This window comes from Crocuta crocuta, unplaced genomic scaffold (genome assembly GCF_008692635.1).
Source record: "Crocuta crocuta isolate KB4526 unplaced genomic scaffold, BGI_CrCroc_1.0 scaffold179, whole genome shotgun sequence".
Taxonomy (NCBI): Eukaryota; Metazoa; Chordata; class Mammalia; order Carnivora; family Hyaenidae; genus Crocuta; species Crocuta crocuta.
This window is the reverse complement of record NW_027551568.1, coordinates 4,166,991-4,173,688: the sequence shown is the minus strand read 5'-3', so window position 1 is coordinate 4,173,688 and position 6,698 is coordinate 4,166,991.

Sequence of the window (6,698 nt, the reverse complement as noted above, 5' to 3'; positions counted from 1 at the left end):
CTGGAGCTCCGCGTTCCCCCCCACGGGCTGCTGTGATGAATATCGCCTGGTTTCCCAAGCCTGTCTTTCACAGTTCTTTCCCCATTTAGATTTGGGAATTGTTTCATCTAATGCAATTTAGCTCACCTGCCGAGGCCTAAGCACTCTGCTCACTAGCCCGGGGACAGGGTGTCACGTGGGGTGAAGACCTTGCAGCCTTGCTGGTGGAGGAAGGAAACCAGAAGGCTGGTTTCCATGGGGTTAGACTTAGAGTTGTGTCCCACCGCGACTCCCACGGTTTTGCCCCTCGAAGCAGGTGCTCGTGACACGTGTCCCTGGCCTTCCCTCTGCCCCTGGCGTGTGAGAGGTGCCTCCTCCTCCAGGCCCCTTGCATGGCTGAGGCCACGGGACTTGCCTGGACTGACGAGATGTAGGGCTCGCCTCCAGCAGGGACACGCTGTGGCACCGGTCGTCTTTCCCCTGGCTTCTGGACTAGCGGGGTTCAGGGTCGGGGGCCATGCTCTCGTCTTCGGTGCCGGGGTGGCCGCGCTGTGATTATGCTGAGCGCCCTGGCCAGTGCGGACGGCTGCGTGGCAGGAGCAAGGACCTAACACTGTGTGTTCGGGGACTGACGGCTTCTGCAGCGGGTCCGTCCTGTTGTGACTGAAGTAACCTTTCTTCCGGGGTTTTGGACCTTGGCCCCTTCCTGGTTACGCTGCTTTCTTTTTGCTTTGGCCAAGAGCTTCGTGGTTCTTGCTGCTCTCTTTACGGTTTGACACTGTCCTCGAACCTTCCATGACGACGTGCTACTTGCAGTGACATGTGACCTGATGAAATTTGAGGCCCATCAGACACAGAGGCTAAGTTTTCCACTTTCCACCGATGGTCCCTCTAGCACATCGTGCCGTCTCAGAGTGCCTTGACTTCGCATCCGGCATCTGGATGTGAGGAGGACTGTCTGGTACGGCCCACAGGTTCGCGGGGCGGAGTACGTGGATTCTGTTGAAAAGAGCCAATGACTCCATGTTTAGTCCAACAGAATTCATTTACTAGAGAGAAATCAAGACAGTATTGGTTTGTTTGGTTTTTTTAATATGTTTAAAAAATGTTTTAAATGTTTTTTTTAAATTTTTTAAAATGTTTTTATTTATTTGTGTGTGAGAGAGAGAGAGAGAGAGAGAGACAGCGTGAGCAGTGGAGGGTCAGAGAGAGAGGGAGACAGAATCCAAAGCAGGCTCCAGGCTCCAAGCTGTCCGCACGGAGCCGGACGCGGGCTCGAATTAACCAACTGTGAGATCGTGACACGAGCAGAAACACTGAGCCACCACCCTGGAAACAGTTTCGTATTGAAATTCAGCTGGTCACTTGTCTGCTCTGCTTGAGGTCTACACAGAGTAAACTGTAGGGTGTCTGTTCCTCGGAGCTCACAGGAGACGCCGCTCCCGCAGCTGGAGAACACTCGAGGCCGTCGTGGGGGCTGCAGCTTGAACCGCCTCCGGGAATGTGTGCGGTGCCACACAGAGTGCAGAGGCAGCACTCTGCTTCCTGGGGCGTCCTGCCCGAGGGAGGAGGCTTTGGAGGGTCCGGGAACTCCTGCAAAGTGACCCTTCCTCCCACCACGGAGAACCCCCGGTTATTAAATTACTCACTTGAAACTTGCGGCCTTTCTGTGTCTTAATTACTTGTTGAAGAAGTATTTATGTAATCACTTAAGCAGTAGATCCATTTTCCTTTTTTCTTAGTGGGCAAATCACTCGGGACTAGTTACATGGCTGAAAACATGCGGACTAGGTAAAGAAGTGAGTGCTTTCGTTTTAAAAGTCGAGTGTGGTGTTCTAGTCCTGGATCTCACCGTAAACATCACAGGCCCCAGGGCCCTGACTCCTGAGGGCCCAGTGGCACGGGACCCCTGGGGGTGTCACCGGAGTGAGCAGGGCTTGACGGAGGCTCCCACCCCCTCACCCCCGCCGCCCAAGTCCAGCACGTTCACTTGGGGCCCAGATTAATGGTAGGCCCGGAGGCTTCGATGGATCCCCAAGCCTGCACAGAGTTGCCCAGTCTTTGGGGGAAGATGTTCATTCACCACCAGGGCCGTTTTTAACCCTTCAGACTCTAAAAGGGCTGGAAATCGTACACGGGGCAGCATCGGCTCTGGTGTGGCCTGTGGGCCAGCTCGGGGCGGAGACGGCCCTGCGGCTGTGCTCGCCTCCAAACAAATAGGACACCGGGCCGCCAGGGAGCCGTTGTGTCCCTGGGGTTCCGGGGTGGCCCGCTGCGCTCTGCGAATTTGTAGCAGAGAATGAAAGTGCTGGTCAGCGAGAGGGAAGGCTTCGCTGTGACTGGAAACTAGTTTCAGAGTGTGTTGGTTTAGGGATAGTAAGGAAATCGAGTATTTTTTGTTCTAAAAGCGGAATACATTTTACATAAATACTGTTCTTTGCATCATCGGATCAGTGAGGGAACGTGTGAGATGAAGCGAATGTACACAGTTCGGGGTGGGGGGTTCGGAAGAGTGCCTGCTGTTCATGACCATTAGGACACCCACGTAGGACACCCATGTCTCACTTGCTCATTGCAGCAGCCTCGGGGGAGTCTGAGCTGCACGGGATTGGTGGGGGGGTTATTTATTACTGTTTTACAGGTGAGGAAACACAGACCCCAGGAGGTTACGGGCGCAAAACCAGCTGCTACGTAGCAGAGGTGAGGGGCTACAGAAGCGCCGAGGTGATGACCGCTAGGCCACTGTGCACGCCCCCCCGCGCGCTGCCTTCAAAACCTAAAGAAGAGGGGCGCCTGGGGGGCTCAGTCAGTTGTGTGTCTGACTTTCTACTTTGGCTCAGGTCATGACCCCACTGCGCTGAGTGAGGAGCTGCTTGGGGATTCCCTCTCTCTCTCTCTCTGTTGCCCGTCTCCCCCTCCCTCCCCCCTCCTACTTCCCTCAGCCGCCCTTCCTCCCCCTCTCCTGCCTCCTCCCCCATTCTAGTCTCTAAAAAATAAAAATTAAAAAAAAATCTTTTAAAAACTTAAAGATATAAGTGGTAGAAACTCCTAATTATTTGTAGCTCTGTATGTTTTTTGGATCCTTAGTGGAAACCATTTAAAATTTGATGTAAAAAAGACAAAAGATGTTCTGAAATCAGCGTATTACTGTGAGACTTTAGAAACGATCACTTCGGCAGCAGGATGACTTGGGTCAGTCTTGCTTGGGAGACAGACCCTCGGGTGACCCAAGGCTCCTTCCTTCTCTGTGACCCTCTGGAGAATCACGTGTTGAAAAATGAACTGAAGCAAAACAAAAAGCTTTTGAGTGCGTACAGTGCTGCTTTTTCTTCCAACCTCTTGCGGAGAGTTTAGTTAAAGTGAATGAAATTTAACTTTATACTGACTAAATTTCACATTTGGAAGGAGTATAAAGATGAAGAGACAGTTTGAAATTTGGGTGTTTGCCAGCTGTGCTCTTGAACTTGCCAGGTGGACGTTCGTGGCTTTTGCCTCTGCTCGTCAGAGCCCCCACCCCCATCGTTTTGACCGTGTGGTAGATCCCACCCAAAGGGAGGTTTAATTAAACACAAACCATGAGCCACCGTACCCAGGAGGCTCCTTTCAGTTCACAACTGGAAATAGACTCTCCTGGGGCCCAGCGTTCACCCCACTATTGAAGGCTTGCTGCTTCGGAGAGGAAGCCTCGTTACGGCCCGGTGTTCTGTCCCTGGGCCGTCTGCTAACTGTGCGGCTCCAGGTAAGGAGGACGGACGCTCTGGCTCCGAGAACGTTCGCACTTGCTGGCACGGTACAGGAACGGCCAGCTGGTGCTCTCTCTGTCTCGGAGCCCTCGCTGTCAGGCTGCGCTCAGGTGCCGTGCAGACAGCTGCCCGCTCGTCTCACCGGGCCACACCTGTCAGCCTGAGCCCTTTTTCTGTGGCTGTCTGCAGTCTGAACTGTGGAGAGTAAAAAATAGATCATAATGGCTAGTGAGTCTAGGGATGTGGCCCATTATTTACAAATTGTATGGGGGCTCCTGGGTGGCTCAATCGGTTAAGCGTCCAGTGCTTGATTTCGGCCCAGGTCATGATCTCCGGGTTCCTGGGATCGAGGCCAGTGTTGGGCTCTGTGCTGCCAGTGCGGAGCCTTCTTGGGATTCTCTCTTTCCCTCTCTCTCCACTCCTTCCCCACTCATGCTGTCTGTCTTGCTCTCTTAAAATAAATAAATGTTAAAAAAAGATAAAAGCTATGTAGAATCAGCTATTGAACAAGTTCGAGGAAGAGTTCTTTTAGAGGTGAATGTGCAAGGGAAGGTTTTAACCAGCTCTGGTAAGATCTTGGGGGTTCAGCGGGCTTTGCTTCATTTTGCATTTGTAGGCCGATTTTTTTTCTCACCCACTTCTGGAATCTTTGCACTTGGCTAAAGAAGTGTGAAATCTCTTAATGACAACAGAGAGACGCCTAGGGTTGATTTGAAACCATGTTTTAAAATGCATGCAATAGGGGTGCCTGGGGGGCTCAGTCGGTTAAAACTCTGACTTCGGCTCCAGTCATGATCTCACGGTTCGTGAGTTTGAGCCCAGCTTCGGGCTCTGTGCTGACAGCTGAGTCTGGAGCCTGTGTGTGTGTCTCTCTCTTCCCCTCCCCGGCTCACACTCTGTCTCTCTCAAAAATAAACATTAAAAAATTTTCAAGTGCACATAATAACAGCTATAACAGTGTTTCTCTCTGTCTTCACAGTGAACAGAGTCTGTCGTGGCACAAATTTTTAAGGCCTTAGTGCATTTAAATGAGGAAAAAAACGTTATACTAAGTTGTGTGAAACTGATTTTTTAAAATGTTTATTTCTGAGAGAGAGACAGCATGAGCAGGGGAGGGTCAGAGAGAGAGGGAGATATAGAATCTGAAGCTGCTCCAGGCTCTGAGCTGTCAGCACAGAGCCCGACGCGGGGCTCGAACCCACGAACCGTGAGATCATGACCTGAGCCGAAGTCGGACGCTTAACCGACTGAGCCACCCAGGCACCCCTACAAAACTGATATTTTTTAAAAAAATTTTAATGTTTATTTTTGAGAGACAGAGAACAAGCAGGGGAGGGTCAGAGAGAGAGGGAGACACAGAATCTGAAGCAGGATCCGGGTTCTGAGCTGTCAGCACAGAGCCCGATGCACAGCTCAAACCCACAGATTGTGAGAACGTGCCCTGAGCCAGTGAGCCGCCCAGCCAACTGAGGGGCCGCACCCCTGGCACCCCTGTGCACGCGTTTTGAAACTCTGTTAGGTATATAATAAATAGGACTGTTATGTCCTCTTGATAAATTGACCCCTTTATCATTATGAAATGACCTTTATCTCTGTTAATACTCTTTTCTCTAAAATCTGTCCTATTAATGTAGATGCTCAGCCTTGCTTTATATTAGTGTTGGCATGTTGGATCTTCTTCAATCCTTTTAACCTATTTGTGTCTTTATTTTTAATGTGGATATTTTTATAAGCAGCATATATTTGGGTCTTGCAGTTTCAAAGTTCAGTCTGACCATCTCTGCCTTTTATTGTTATTTTTAAATGTTTGCTTATTTTGAGAGAGAGAACACAGGTGATAGGGGTGATGCAGAGAGAGAGGGAGAGAGAATCCCACGTGGGCTCTGCGTTGTTAGCCTGTCACGGGGCTCTAAGGAACCGTGAGCTGAAATCAAGTCGGACACTCAACTGACTGAGCCCCCTCCACACTCATCTTTGCCGTTTAATTGGTTGGTTAGGCTGCTTAATTTTGTTATTATTAACACCAATCTTATCCCAGTCTGTCCAAGTGGCATTCTACCATCTCATGTAGCATGATCAGAGTGGGTAATAGTGGGGTGTTTTCAGCTCGCCTGGGTGGCTCAGTTGGTTAAGCATCCGACTTCAGCTCAGGTCATGATCTCATGGTTTGTGGGTTCGAGCCCTGTGTTGGGCTCTGTGCTGATGGCTCAGAGCCTGGAGCTGCTTCAGATTCTGTGTCTCCCTCTCTCTCTGGCCCTCCTCTGCTTACACTGTCTCTCTCTCTCTCTCAGAAATAAATAAAACGTTAAAAATTAAAAAAAAAAATAGTAGTGCATTTTCCCCTTCTCTTCCTGCTCGGTGAGGTCCTGGGTTTTGCTTATACATATGTTGCAGGCCTCACAATAAATAGTTACTATTTTTGTTTCAATCACTGGAGTATCTTTTAAAGACACTTTCATAAAGAGAAGAATGTCTCCAGTGCTCTGTGTTCCTTTGAGTGGATCCACGTTTTGTTCTAGAGCCACATTTTGTTTTCAAGTCATTTTCCTTCTGCCCCAAGGACGGTCTTCATCATTTCTGACGCCTCCGCTGCTTTTGCATGTCTGGAAAAGTCTTTGTTTCCCCTTTGGTTTGGAAGATTTTTTTGGGGGGGGGGGTGGAGTACAGAATTCCAGGTTCATGGTTTTTCCTTTCAGGCTTCTCAAGCCCTTCTGCCCCCTTCTCACGTGCGTGTGTCCAGCAAGAAACCTGGTGTCCTCACTCTCTGCTCCGTCACACCTGAGGCCTCTGTCTGGCGTGAAGCTTTCTCTGTCACCTGTTTGAGGGGCTTTGTTGCCACGTGCGCTGGTGTCATTTTCTTCATCTTTCTTGTGCTTAGAGTCCAGGGAACTTGGATCTCTGGGTTCAGCGGTCATCAGTTTTGGAAGAATGTTGGCTATTATTTCTTCGAATGTCTTTGTTGCCTTCTCTTTCTTC